Below are 16,252 nucleotides of genomic sequence, written 5' to 3'. Positions count from 1 at the left end.
AGTCCGAAGGAAAGTGGATTCTTGTAGTACTTGTCAACATACAGTGTTTCCCCCGCTTCAAGTTACAGGGGTACCTTGGTACACAACTGCATTGAAACTCATTGAATTTGATACTCAATGCATTTTGACATGAAAATGTCTGGTATTCATCATCTGTTTGGTACTCAGTGCACAAACTAGAATTTCTTATTGACTGCCTTGTGACTCACTACATTATTCCTCATGGCAGGGCTGTGAAACTCGTGGTCCGCAGGCCAGATACACCACACGCTGGCCACACCCATGCCCAATTTAGTGAAGGGAAAAAAAGTCCTGATATGTCACGTGATGATGCCGTGATGATGCGAGTTTGACACCCCTGCCTTCTGGGAAAAAATTGATACTCATTGTGTCTCCTGGAATCAATTATGGATGAATACCACGATAACACGGTATATGTGAAGCAGCCTTAATTTTTTTAAGTCATATTCATTATTAAATATCTTTTAGGAAGGCTTCAGTTTTTGGAAAAGTTTTTCAGTCGTTATCATTACGTGCTTCCCAGAGCTGGGATCAAGTGACCAACCAATGTCACTCAGCTAGCTTTGTGCCTATGGTAGGACTAGAACAGATAGTCTCCTGGTTACTATCCTTTACCAAACTGGGTTGTTTGCTAAGATACACTTGTTCAATTCCCAGTCTGGAGAAGTCCCTGCATTATCTTTGCATAGTTTTTCAGAAGTAGTTTGCCACTGTTTCCTTCCTAGGGCTGAAAGAAAATGACTGGCCTAAGATTATCCAGCTAACTTTGTGGCTAATGTGGCATTGGAACTCACAGTCTTCTGGTTTTTAGCTTGACTAAATCACTACTGACATATGGTTATCACTTCCCTCTTACATGGATGTGAGTCCCGATGTAAGCTGCCACCTCACACTTGCATTTTGCAACAATTGAATATCAGCTGCCATGAACTCAAGGGGGGCTGGATGAGTGGAGGGATGCTTAGAGGGAAGTAACACTTCATTGTATCTCTCCAAGATGCGTTTCAAGGACAAGCGGTTGAAAACAGAATGCAGTTATATACCAATGCCTGAAGTGACCTTTCTAAAAATATCTTGTTTGAATTTGATTGGACATGGGGACCTAGTGATGGGAAGCAACTAATGGAGGGAAAAGTTAGACTTGGGGATTTTGGTGTACAGTTTTCAGTACTGACTATGCATCACTATAATTCACTTGACTTCTAGTAAACAATAACTTAATAAATGGAGTTAAGGATTGTTCTTACTTAGAGGTTGAAACTGAGCTAGATCCGAAATCTGGACTCCACACTAAAGGCACAACAATTAGAGAAATTTAACATGCATGTTCTCTGCCCCATGCCTAGCATTCATTGGATTATGTCTCCAGCCTGGACGTCTTGGATTGTGTAGAATCCACCAGGAATGAGCCTCTGATAACCAGAGCCCAGATGAGATGGATGGAAAACATCATCAGAATGGATGACTGCCATATGACTTGCCATTTACTCTACAATGGGCTGGAGTCTGAGAAAAGACCTTGAAGTCATCCACACAAATGCTACAAAGACACTGAAAGAAACCTGATAACATGGTGGCATTCAGCCAAGGGCACTAGAAGTTGCAACTGCTGACAGAACCTGCTGGTGAGCCCTGTGCTGCGAAGCCACCACTGGCTTTGAAGACAAGCACCACCCAAACCTTGCAGAAAATGATGAACATATCACAGACAGTCCATTTACAGCAATGGACTTCCAGTGCCCCTATTGTGCTAGGTCTGTGCTTCCACAGGGGAATTGCAGAGCCAGCTCTGTGCCAACAGATGAACTGCACAACACCATATTAAGAGATCCCCCATCTCATAGAGGGATTTACACCAAACTGATTCGTGTTATCCTACTCTCTACTAAATATGTATTAAAAGAACTGTCAGCATAGGATATATAAATGATAGTTATTTCCTGAAAATATATTTTATTCTTCTACTATTGACTTACTGTGCACATCAGTATACTTTCCTATAATAAAACAAGCAGGATTAGCCTAGTAGTACAAGCAAGCTGCTATTAAACAGACTGCAACTAAGTTCCAGGATAGAATAAGTCACTTTGTGAGGTCATTGGTGTATTGCACTGATGATACCTAATTCAGTAATGAAATGTCTGCAAGAAATCAGTGAAGGTCAGAGAGCACCATAGACCCCACAGTTTAGTCTTGAATTACAAGTATTCTCATCCATTGATAAGTCTTATTAATTAATATTTTTAATTAAAGTTAGCAAACATTGTAAGAAGATAGAACCTGAATCTATCAAACCGATATTGGATATTTAACCTTTAAGAATAAAATAAAATTTGTTTTATTAATAAAATATTTCAGAATTACCTGATGCCCAAGTTTGCCTTTATCATTATAAAAGGTGCCCAGTTCCATTTAATGTATCACCTTATATTATCTAAGTCAGGGCATTGTGTTATTTTTGTAGATTTTTTCAACAATCTATATCACTGGCTATTTTATACTATATTCATTATATTATTATATTGGAAATTAATATATGCATAGAATCCTGGGAGGTTTGTGAAAATATTTTGCTATCCTATTTTTAGCCCATTTTCTTGACAATAAGCTGATTACATAGAAGAAGTTTATTCATGTTTGAAATAACCATGCAGGATTTTTTGGCAACATTTTAAGTGGTTTGCACTGCCTTCTTTCTGAGGCTGACAGAGAATGAGAAACTGACCCAAAGTCACTCTGCTGGCTTCTGTGCCTAAGGGAGGATTAGAGTTTATGGATTCTAGCTGGTGCCTCTGTCTAACCAATAGAGCAAAGTTGTTCTCAATGGGTTTTACTATCAGCAGATACTTGTTTCCACAGGTGGACACGCTTAGTTTCTTCTAGGAGTAGGTGCAGGGGCTCTTCTAATTGTTGGCTAGCTGCAATTAGCAATTGCCTCAGCAATTTTATTTAGAGGACATAATCAGATGACTGTCAACTCATCTATGACCAACCAAGAAGCAGTATTCTTTTTCCTGTTCAATGTTTAAAGTGGCAAGTTTCCAATTTCTTCTGTTCTAGTTTATAACACTGCAATACCTAGTTCTTAAGGTTGTCAATATATGTTGCAAATTTGATGAAATAAATTAAATTTGCCTGCAAGAATAACAGTAGCAACAAGAACGTACTGCTGTCAGATTACCCACCAGGCATAACAATTACTCTCCAGAAACTCAATCCAGCATTGGCATTATATGGTAGACTCCCTTCTTCCTCTCTGTCAAAGCACATGGTTCTGGCTGTACTTTTCTGGGACTGGACAGTCAGCAAAGAATCTGTATTTGAATAATGGTTTTTGTTTAGTCTGAGCATCTTTGCCTCCCACCTAAGCAGTTTCATCCCTCACACTGTTTCACTAGGACAGCATTTTCCCATATCAATTGAAATTAACACTTTCACATTGCTGTTAGCAAGCATACAAAACAAGGATGGAAACAAATCCAGAGATATGAATAATTTATAACAGAATAGACCAAACATATTTTGTAGTATAAGAGCCTAGTTCTTGCTGATAGGAAAGTGGGACTACCAATCTGCTGTTAAGCGTTCATCCTCACCTTTATATGTGGTCAGCAGCTTCCAATAAGAGGATCATATGGAGCTCCCAACTTTACTCTCTAGCACTTGAATGCTGCTTCCTATCCACCCATTCCACTATCTGGTGTTTTTTAAAAAACTTTCTCACCTACCTATTTGCATAGTTGAACAAGTGCCTGAAGATAATTTAACTTTGACCTTTTCACCCTTCCTTAAAAGGATTTCAATAAGAGCTTGGATAACCACTGCAAATCAGTGTCTGATTCAATAGAAAGCATTATACTAATCTACCAGTAACGCACTCCAGACAAAAGTTATGCTAAGTATCACCAAAACATTTTAAGAGAAGATCAGACTTCAGTAGTACAAACACTGTACTACATTTGTTAGAAAAGGCAAAAGCACACCCTACTAAAACAGCACAATTACGTTTGTCAGTCAAAGTGGCAGAAAAGTGGGAACGGTAAACTGATATGACTTTATTCCCAATATAATTTGTATGACTCCTTAAAAATGTAGCCAGTTTGACTAATATAGCCTATCTATTCCATTTTTATTCCTCCTCCCTTCTTGCACTTGGTATGTTTACAAGTAACCAACAGCTGCTGAGATGTCAGCAACTGCTCACAAGGGATTACAATTAATAGTAAATCTGCTTTATATCTGACTTTCAGAAAGATCTCCTCTCTTCTCTGGCATGCATGAAGGTGGCAGCTGAGCCTGGCCGGTAACTCAGGGGCTCAAGAGATTCAGTCTCATTACCTTAATCTAACCTAATCTACCTTCCTTTTTACCTAAAGATGCCCTTGAGAAGACTCTAAAGTAACTTTTCCTTAGTGTGATTTGCAGCTGATTTGTTGCATGTAGCATAGCGAATCAATTACTTTGTCGTTTTGATTTTTCTTGTGCTGAAGTGGTTTTGCCTTTTTGTTAAAAAAAAATAAAGCGTGGAAGCATGGTACTGATTTGTGTTTTACTTAAATTGTATTGTAAAGAAATTAAGAAATATTTAGACGTTATTTTAAGCCACAGAATAATTTTTGAACTGAGTTTAAAGAGTTTTACAATGAAATGAGGTAGAGTAAGCTTTCATAAACTTTGCACAATAAGTCAAACCATAATCATATTCATTACTATAAAAATGCTAGAGCACTTACTTTTTATTTAATATTTAATATTAGTTTGTATAAACTGTTGTTGTATTTATGTTTCTCTGGAGTGGGTTTCTTAAACTTAAGTAAAATTCAATAAGGCAGTGTTATCAAATTATTTTCTCTTGGCCAAGTACTGCTTTGTTTTAAAGAAGAATGCTGCTAAAGCGAACAAAATGTAAGGCTGGAAGCTGAAAAACATGTGCAGCCAGGAGTAAATATAAATCTCTTTATTCCTTCAGGTGGGGTTCCCCAATGTCAAAAGAGTAAATGTCAATTCCCCCAATCTATGCAACTGAGGGCATGCAGAAGAAGGAGGTTCACTAAGTCATTTTTTTACCTGTTATTGCCACAGGGGTGAGCATTCACCTCACAAAGTGTTCCTTCAACTCCCCAGGCCTGCAGGGAAGGGCAGACAGATGATGATGGTGGCAATAGTGCTGCCACTGCCAACTGAGGTAATAGTTGACTTGGCAGCAGCAGTAGAAAAACCAGTGGGCCAGGAATTGCAATGGCTCTTCCTTCCCCCCATCTCTCTCTTTCATTCACTGCTCCTATTATGGTTCCTATGGATCATAGGAGAACCAAAGTGGTTGCCTCTCCTGCCTGCTATTTCACTACATGCAGTCCAAGTTGTCATACTAATCTATTATTTTTATCAACTGCATCCAGACAGCTATAACTGTTGCGCACTGTTTGTCCCTTATTATTTTTGAAACGGCAGCTGCACCGCTAATAAGTTAAAGACAATTGTTACTGGAGTAGGAAACTAATTCTCATCACAATACGATAGCTGCAAACTTTCCATTATCAGTGAGATCAGATGCCTAAAAAAGCAGGCTATGCACAGTTTGGACATGATTTGAAGAAGTCCTTTGGACCTCCTACAAGAGGTATTATTTGGTATTCATTAAAAATTATTAGTCTTTTTTCAGACTTCCTTTTCAGACTGAAAAAAAATGTAGATACATTTAAGCTCACATTAATTCAAGGGATGCAGGAAAATAGGAAGAAGTCAGAGGGCAGGATAGTCTAGTCACAGCTAAGTCCTCAATTCTCTGAAAATTGCAGAACAAAAACACCCCTCTTTTTTCTAGTTTCTTTGTTGGCTTTTTTCTGATTTGATATTGTGGTAGTCTTATTGTATTTTAGAGTGTTGTAAGTCTTAGACTTAGAATAACTATTGTCACTTTGAATGTACACTAATCAGCATACATTAAAATGAAATTTCATTACATACCACTCTCAAAGGGTCACCACCTCCAATAAAGACTACATAAACATGACTAAATAAATAAATACAAAATTATGCATATACTCACATATATTATATGACACAGAGAAACAACACAGCCTAGTTCAGATGTATGCATGTATATGGTGAAAAAAATGAATTTTGTGAGTTTACCAGATGGATGACATAGAGAACAAAGCTGTTACAGAAGTCCTGTTAAAAATACTACCAGAAGGAAGCAACAGAAACAGACTGTATAGTGGGTGTGTGGGGTCTCTAACAGTGCTTTGAGCTATAGGCACATAGTGCTTATAAGCAGTATCCTGAATAACAGGAAGGAAGCTTTCTATGATCTTCTCCACTGTTCTTACCACTCTCTGTATGGACTTTCTATCTGAGGCACTGCTGCTACAAGTTGATTGCAGTTCTGCAACAAAACAATAAACAGCAAATAATACCATATTTTTAAACAATAATTTATGTTCTGTTACAGAATGTAATTTTAAAAATAAGTTTTTGCATACTTTCAATTGATTGTGCAACATTTAAATTGTACCTATTTAAATTCACGGTCAGTTCAAAATGTGAAGTTCTGTAATTTTGTAACTTTGAACTGTCACTATACAGATACAGATTAAAAGTTGGAAGTAATTTGTTTGATTAAAATGCATATTATATGAATAGACTTTTTAACACAATGAAAAGGATAAAATTCTGATTCTACAGTGTATAACAATTCATTAACATAGCATTGGAAATTGGTTTCAGCTTTACACACACACACAGACAGAGAGAGAGAGAGAGAGGGTCTCTCTTGCACCTCAGCTGGTGATATGTGTCATAGTATAATCTTACTCTATGGAATGTCTAGGATGTACATATAAGTGAACTTTAATATTTGTATCTGTTATTTTAAATTCCCACATTAAAACATTGTTTTTAAAGAAGACAAAAAATAAATAATTAAAATCTACTACAGGCACTGATAATAGTAACCCTAAATTACTGAAGATCTCAGATGAATGAACTTTTTACAATGAAGACTCCAAGTGGGCATTAGATTAGTCAGAAATGTTCTGCTATGCTTTTATTTATATGAAATATTGGGAGGAAAAAGTAATTACGTTTGGAGTACTACTGTCAGCCTCAAGATCTCTTCGGGTACCCTAACTGCTATCTATCTCATTTATTTCTCCCTTATTTTCTCTACTGCTAGGCTTACTTCTTTCGGCTGTCATTAGCAACGGGGGGAGGGGTAACTGTGGGGGGGAAGAGAGCTGGAGGTGTTTTGCATTCCTTTACTGTGGGCAGAAAAAGGAGGGGGTATATGATTTCTTCTTTTCAACTTTCCATTTCCTTGCTAGCCTCTATCCCTTTTGCGCAGCTGCGAAGTCTTATCAAAATATGTCAAGGTCAACGGACAGAGGCCTCATCACCACCTGAATATGCCTACATGATCATATTCAGAACTTTTAATTGGAAGAGACTTCTGGACTTCGGGGGGTGGGAACAATTCCATTTCTTTGTATGTGTGATCTGCGCGCCAAATTCTCAGTTTTGGAATTCCATTTGTAGCTTCCTTTTCATTCTCCAGTAAAAGGATAACTTTGCTCTGATCCATGGAGTCTGGGTATTTCTTTCTTGGATTTTGAAAGGAGCACACATTGACATTATTCCAAAACCAACCATCAGCCCACCCGGAGAAAACACCAATTTTTCTTCTGAGGGGGTTTCACATCATGTCATCTCCAGCCAGCGATGAAGATGACCAGGGAGCTGTGGGGGGGGCAGCCAATGTTGTTACCAGAGATGCCAGCCGCCGACTTGTTAGCTGACCTTACTCTGGAAGAAACTCCAGCTGAGATGCCCAGATGGTCGTTAGGAGTTGGATGGAGAGATCCGGAAGACCCCCCCCCTCCTGGAATCACTGTAAGTCGAAGAGGTGCGAGGGAATGGCTGTGGCAAGAGGGGGAGGAGATGGAATGCAGGCTGGATCAAGCCGGGAAAAGCTTTAAGGATGCCTCTGAGAAACCCAGCAGGGCTCCAATATATGAGGGGGAAGGGGGAGCGAGTTCAGCCTGGGGAAGTCGGGCTGCCACCACCCCCCTGGCCCAGCCCACGCCAGCGCAACAACCAGCCACCGCCCGGGGAGCCCCAGCAGTGGGGGTAATGCCTAGAAGACGCCACCTGCCCTCCTTAGATGTGAAGTTTGGAGGAAATCCCAAGGACTTGGGGTTTTTCCTGGTGCAGGTTGGAAGCTATATGGCAGAATATGAAAGGGAGTTCGCCTCTGAAGCAGCCAAGAGACCTCCTGGTAAGCCGCCAGGTCTGTTGCAGAATGTGGCCAGACCAACTGCCCCTTGGAAGGAAATCTCTATGGACTTTATAGTAGATTTACCTGAGAGTGTGGGGCACACAGTCATCTGGGTGGTGACCAATTTGTTTTCCAAGCAAGCACACTTCATACCTTGCTCCAAGATTCCCTCGGCGAAGTCGTTAGCCAAACTGTTCATTATACATATCTACAGACTGCATGGTGTCCCTGAACGTGTGATATCAGATCGAGGGGTTCAATTTACTTCGAACTTCTGGAGGGAATTTTTGAAGTTAATAGGCTCCACCCAGGGTTTAAGCTCCGCCCACCACCCCCAAACTAATGGGGCCTGTGAGAGAACTAACGGGGTATTAGAGCAATATCTTCGGTGTTACATAAATTATCAGCAAGACAACTGGGTGGATCTACTACCTTTTGCAGAGGTGACGTATAACAATTCTGTCCACAGCAGTACTGGTTTTACCCCCTTCAAAGTGGCCACGGGGCAAGATTTTGTACCCATACCTGAACTTCCTCGCGAGAAACCCAATATCCAGTCATTGGATGACTGGATATCTCAACTTCAACTCAATTGGCCAGTCGCTCGGAAAGCTCTGGACGAGGCGCATCAATCCCATAAGAAGTTGGCGGACAAGAAGAGAGCCCCACAAAAGTCATATCAAGTAGGCGACAAAGTATTCCTCTCAACCAAATATCTGCAAACCACTCAGAAATCAAAAAAGTTAGGTCCTAAGTACGTGGGGCCTTTCCCTATTGAGCGAATTGTGAATCCTGTGACGGTTCAATTGACTCTACCAAAAACTCTTCGTCACATTCATCCTGTTTTCCATGTTAGCCTGCTAAAACCCGAACATACCTGTACATTGAGACCGACCCAAACCGATCCCCCCGTCCCATTGTTAATTGAGGGTGAACAACATTTCGAGATTAAAGAGATTTTGGACTCTCGGAAATGGAGGGGTCGTCTACAATATCTTGTAGCCTGGAAACATTTTCCCCCATCTCACGCTGAGTGGGTGAACGAAAAAGACATCAGAGCCCCTGAACTGCTAAAGAAATTTTATGCTAAGTATCCTGATAAACCATAGGAATGTATGCAATGCTTAACATATCTTTTTATTCTCTCTTACAGGGACTAATGTCCTTTTTCTAGGGGGGTCCGAATGTCAGCCTCAAGATCTCTTCGGGTACCCTAACTGCTATCTATCTCATTTATTTCTCCCTTATTTTCTCTACTGCTAGGCTTACTTCTTTCGGCTGTCATTAGCAACGGGGGGAGGGGTAACTGTGGTGGGGAAGAGAGCTGGAGGTGTTTTGCATTCCTTTACTGTGGGCAGAAAAAGGAGGGGGTATATGATTTCTTCTTTTCAACTTTCCATTTCCTTGCTAGCCTCTATCCCTTTTTGCGCAGCTGCGAAGTCTTATCAAAATATGTCAAGGTCAACGGACAGAGGCCTCATCACCACCTGAAGATGCCCACATGATCATATTCAGAACTTTTAATTGGAAGAGACTTCTGGACTTCGGGGGGTGGGAACAATTCCATTTCTTTGTATGTGTGATCTGCGCCAAATTCTCAGTTTCGGAATTCCATTTGTAGCTTCCTTTTCATTCTCCAGTAAAAGGATAACTTTGCTCTGATCCATGGAGTCTGGGTATTTCTTTCTTGGATTTTGAAAGGAGCACACATTGACAGTTGTATTATCCTGTACCATATGCATTATTTCATATATTTCTCCATTAATAATTATTTGTTTATGTTATATGCAGCTATTCTTAGCAAGATCCCTCTCTTGCTAAGTTTTTATAATATTTCAGTTACTTCAATGCCACATGGCCCTCCTTTTATAATTTTCTTTATCACCCGATTACTAAATATGTATCTTGTATGTTTGCTTTTTTGCAGTTTTCCAGACTTGAATGTTTATTTTTCCATTAGGGTAGTCATAGTTCTATCATGAAGCATAAACTTAAGATGCTGATTTAAAATACTCTATGCAGCTGTTTCATATAACTAGAATTCTAGAAAAAAAATCTGCATTTGCTATATATTATGATAAGCTTTCTAATTCTGGGAAATCAGTAAAAACAGCACTAAATATTTCTGTATTGTGCATATACTTTTCATTTTTCCTAGCAACATGTTCTTATTGAGATATGCAATGTATAAAGTAGCTGTCACAAATATGGTAGGCAACAATTCATGCAGAATAACGTTTCTTCAGCCAATGCAATTATTTCCATTATCTGCCTGTCTGCATGTTTGTTCAGATAATGTATCTGGACCTCAAGATTGTTCCTATGTAATGATATATTATTTGAACCTGCTCTTGATCATCAGGGCTAGGATTTTAACAACTGGTTTCATTGTTATTCCCAGGCTTTGGAGATATAATGGTGACCTATTCTATTACAGAGGACCCATCATCCTGAGACTGAAACTATTCATTCCTATGGTTCATTGAATCAGTATTGGAACTCTTCTTTTATCCTTTAGTTAAACAGTTCACCACCATTATAATTAGCACAATAATGTTATACAAAGCCACTGAATAGTAGAATGAATAGCAAAGAGAAGTAAAGCAAGGATACAATGAAGTTGTGCTGAACCTTGAATCATCCTTAAAGATAGTTGCATAATGATGCTGGTGATTTTGTCATTTCATCCTTTCTGACTACATAACTTAACTCATTTAATGATAGAACTGGACAACTTCGTTCTCTTGCAAGTTGAAGCACATTTCTTTATTTTGAGGAGAGACAGGCATCTTCAGTCCCTTTCATTGTGAAAGTCAGTCTGTTCTTTTAAATCTGTACAAACTATCTTAAATGGGTGGTGCTCAAAAACAAAGGTGCAGCTTTGGCAGCTGTCTCATAAATGAGCAAATTTAGAAATCTGATGCCAGATCTGCTAATTGTCTAGGATAGGAAAGTCCAATGACATTAACTTCCAATCATAAGGGTGCACGAATCAATTCCTGTTCATGCAGATCAAACTGCCCCTATAATGTGGGCAAAATGAACCTAGCACAGGAAGTACCAGAGCACAAATCCTATGTCTTTTCTGTAAGTTAAGTGTTTTTCTCCCTTTTACTGTTCCTACCCTGATATCCTTCAGATGTTTTTAACTACTGTTCTTGCAATCTCTTGCCATTGACTGTGTCGGATGGAGATATTTTGCAGTAAAATAACAAACTTATAGAAAATACCAGGATGTCTTTTTCCTTATTGCTCGTTCCTTGAGTGGACAAATAAGTATATATAGGCACACAGTGGTGGACTTGTGTCCTTCCCAATGGCATCTGGCATTTTGATTTGAGGAAAATACAACTGCAGTTTCTTCAAAGTGTTTATTACTTATTAAACACTTCATCATTTTCATCATTAATATTACCTGTTTTTAAAAAGTGAGATCATGTTTGAGTCTGTATATTTATTAAGCAATTTTTGTTTTAACTGGGATTTGATGAACATTGGTTGCTGGTTCATATAATATTATACTATAAGCTAAAGTTTTTAAATAAAACATACTGTTGGTTGCAGTCAACATCATGTTAAGTCAAAACTAACAAGTTACATTATGATTTAGCAAGAGGTATGAAGCCAGCTAGAAACTTCTCTGTTACAAATGGAAATGTTGAGTACTTCCAACCAGAAAACTGGTTCTTTTCCTAGAAACTGAACAAATTATTTCAATCTTCATTTACTATCTGACTATTTAGTATAATAACTACAGTAAATGGGTCAACATATCCTGAAATTCTGTTGCATGACAGAACTAGATAATTAAATTAACCATTATATTTTAAATAAATCATAGAGAGGAGAAAATAAATGGTTTGTCTCTTTAAAAAATTCCTTTTCATAACTAAAGTTCTCTATACTCATGTTTTAAATATTTACAGAATGGGAGCTTAAACTACTGCTACGAGAGGTACATGTTTTTATGTGGCTTTGAAAAGATTAGCTACCCTATTTGATCTATAGATTTCTGCACACAATACATTGGCACTGTGGCCTGAATCTGTTTCGGCAAAAATAATAGATGGGCTGGTCTCATAGATTTTTGTTAGCATGAACCCTATCAAGATTACGTGTAGAAGTAATCTGAGGAATGAAAACCTTAAAAAGAAATAGGCTTAAAAAATAAAACCTCTTGTTCTTTGATTTCTTGAAAAAAAATTTAAGCAAATACTGTGGCAGAAGCCTTTGCCATTCACATAATGTATTTATTCCAAAGGAAAGCAACACTGAATTAACATAATCTATCCAAAATGGAAGAGTAGAATCCACTCTCTCTCTCTCTCCCCATCACACGAAATGCCCAGCTTTCCACCACTGTGGCAGGTTACTAATTCCTGAAAAGCTGCAGAATAGTAATGAGACCAAATGCTAAAACTCTAATGCTATAATCTTAGCATTGCCAGCTCCAAGTGAAATGAATCCTAGATATCAGACCCTCCAAATAAATCTTCATATGTGACTCATACCTTTGTTTTTACATGCTTCTCTCAGAAGTCCTATCACCCTTAGATTTAATTGACTCAATTGCTACTAATTGAATTTAATTGTTTCTAAAATCAGCTACCTTATTTATTGTGTCTTTGGAGAAACATACTTATATATAAAACTATATTTTCATTATGTAGAAACCACAGTATTTCAGACAAAAGGAGATAGATAGATAGATAAATATAGATAGATATAGATAGACATACATACACACACAAACACACACACAGAGAGAGAGAGAGAGAAAGAGAGACAGAGGGAGACTATATAGCCTTTTCTCTGAAATACTGCAGTTTCCACATAATGAAAAAATGCTCATATTTTATTTTGTCACAGTGAAGATGGATTTACTATAGATCTGTGAGCTGATTTAAGTGTCAATTCATTGGTTATATATTAATGTATGATTAATCATAACCAACTTGGATTATTTAACAACCAGCTCCCTGTTCAAAGGGCATGGGAATTTTACTTTTGTGAAGAAAATTGAAAATACAGTCCAATTGCTTTAGAGGAAGCTCCATCACCGACAATTGCCTCTAACAATATTTAGGTGATAGACTATCTACACCGTTCAATGAAGTTTCAGCAAGAAGGAAAGGAAGTAGGGCAGCTTTCTCCGTATTCCTTCCACTATATGGTACAATATACCGCAAAAAGTACTCAGGCTGATGATCATTTCAAATGGCTTTATATCAATAATATCATTGATCTATCCAAGTGTCATTATAGTAACTGTGCCTATTTTCTGAGTCTTACATGAAACCCCAAATACTGCAGGGGGCACCTTCCCTTCCCCCCTTCTCAAAAAGGTCTGTCCATTTTCTGATAGCTGGGATGGACACTGTTTCCTCAGGAGTGGCGTCTATTAAGGGGTGCTTGGAGTGGGAAAGGCTGAACAAACAGCATAAATGAAAAAGTGGTGGGGACGATATTGTGGACTCTCTGGTACCCGTTTCTGCCAAGCAGCAAACACAAGGGACACCTAGTTCTTCATCAGAGTTTGGAAATGTTTTGCATGCCAAGATTAAAATCAGGCCAATGAACATGTAGCATTATGGAAGGATGCATAGTCTCTAAGGACAGAGGTTGTCAATCCATTCTTGGAGGTTCTTTGGCATTGTTTAACAAAGATAAGGTACAATTTCTCAGGATAACTGCAAAGATTGGAATGAGATGTATAAATGTCACCCAAGCTGACCTGCAAACAGGAAAACTGCTTTGTCAGAGTTTTATTTTTATCATAGATGTTTAAACACCCTTTCAGATTTTTTTTCCCCACTAAATACTCTAGCATTCTGGAAGCTTCCTTAGTAAGATCAATGAAGAACTGCTTGCAGATGTGCCCAAATTTCTTTTCCATTTTAACCCAATTTCCTGTGAATAGTAGGCAAATGACTGCGTAGAGCTGGTATACAATAAACATTTTTGAGTGAGTGCCTTCAAGATAGTGTTGACTTCTGCTGATTTCCTAGAGAGGTTTCTGCAGTTTTCAGGGCAAGATTTCAGAAGTGGTTTGCTATTGCCTCCTTCCCAGGGCTGAGAGAGACTGGGACGAAGTCACCCAGCTAGCTTTGTGCCTAAGATAGAAATAGAAGTCACAAGCTCCTGGTTTCTAGCCCAATGCCTTAACCACTATGCCAAACTGACTCTTATCTAATAAACATTTGGAAAAATATTATTTATGCAGCCCTACCTTGGTTCTCGGAAAAAAAACCTACAAATTCATCTGTTTTAGCAAGAAAGCTTTCAGCTGAAGCTATTTACTGAGATACCAATTTTAACATAAAATACATATTTTCCCTATGCTGTGATGAATCACACTGAGCAAATGGAAAAGGATATATCATTCTAAATAAATAATCAACTAAATAATAAAATAAGCATTGTTCATGAGGCTGCACATCTTCAGCTACATGGCAAACCAAATCAGATTGTAAGTGAATGTACTGATTATCAAGCCTGATTAGGATTGAGGTAGTGCAATCAAGGAATTAGCTATGGATGGTCAAATGTCACAGGCTACAAGTTATAAACATGCCTTAGACATAAAATTATCTGAAGCTGTCCAGATACGGTATGTTGACCTCCAATGCTTAAAGCCTCTTCATTGGACCATGCAGCCATAATTGAAGTAGAAGCCTTTTCTCATTACTGTTATTTTGCACAACAAAGATGAATTACTCTAGAAGATGCTGTAGGTACTAGTGGAAAAATAATTGATTTTAACTAAGGACTAGCAGATTGGGACTGCAGAAATCAGCATAACTCCTAGATAGCGGGAAATGGGTACAGAAAGTATTTTTTCACTACTGTTTAATGTCATCCAGATTTTTGTAGTCCCAATCTGGAAGCCTATTTCAGCCTGACCTTGATAGATTAAGTTCACTATTATTTTTGTTCCTGATCTATATAGTATTGTGCTCTAAGGAATTGTATACTACACAATTCCTTAGAGAGTGATCATACTAGAGATATGCTGGTTTGTGCCAAGTTAATTAAATCAATGCTCATCTACTAAACCCCCTTTTTCCTTCATATTTATTTAGAACAAAGTTTCCAGCCAGTAATAATCCTTGATTTGTTGATTTTCTTCCTGCTAATAGAAAACAGGCCCCTTTCCAAACTGATTTCACAGCAATTTCTCTCTTTACCAATATCTTCAGCATCTGGAAGATTTAAGATCTCAATCTTTGAGTAAACATCTGTAGATCATGCAATCCTCCAAGTCCCAGTATCCCAATGCTGTATAAGACATGTCAGTTCATAACTCATTCTTCTCTTGACTAGCACTTTTAAAACTTCATATTTTATGAATATATTTTATTTTACTATCAATTAGCTATAATGGGCAACAATCATATGCATATGCTGACATTCAGTTACTGTTCAGGTTAGATTTATGTGAAAGATAAAGTCTGGTGTTGGGATTTGTTATTTTGTTAGGCAGCGTAAAATCAGTGATGTAATACAGTTTTCAATTTTCATTATATCAATACTTAGATATAATTAAAAGAGTTGCCTGGTTACCTTTGTTCTAGAAGACATGTATATTTGTTCTAAGAGCGAGCAATGTGGTTGTGTGGTTTCCAAAAAGCCAGGTGCAATGGCTGTCAACCAGAATAAAGATGGACTGGCTTGTGTATAAGCTTCTAATATTTCTTCCAGGGCTAGGGTATTTAATTTAGAATCTGTCTAAACTTCAGCCTTTTTTTTCCAGACCCTGGAGGAAAACATTTGGATTGCTTTTATATTGAACAGCAAAACTAACAGATACGAATCAGAAGTCCCTAATGAGTACCTAAAATATGTAAATTATCTCAAGGCCAGAGTGCAATTTGCCAAAATATATAAATATATTAACATTGATTATGTGTCATCTGTTTCTCCAAAATGAAACATTGACATTATTGGTCAGTATTT

The sequence above is a fragment of the Pseudonaja textilis genome, chromosome 6, assembly GCF_049901715.1.
Source record: "Pseudonaja textilis isolate UNSWEBS1 chromosome 6, rPseTex1.2, whole genome shotgun sequence".
Classification (NCBI taxonomy): domain Eukaryota; kingdom Metazoa; phylum Chordata; class Lepidosauria; order Squamata; family Elapidae; genus Pseudonaja; species Pseudonaja textilis.
Note: the sequence above shows the minus strand (reverse complement) of the source record.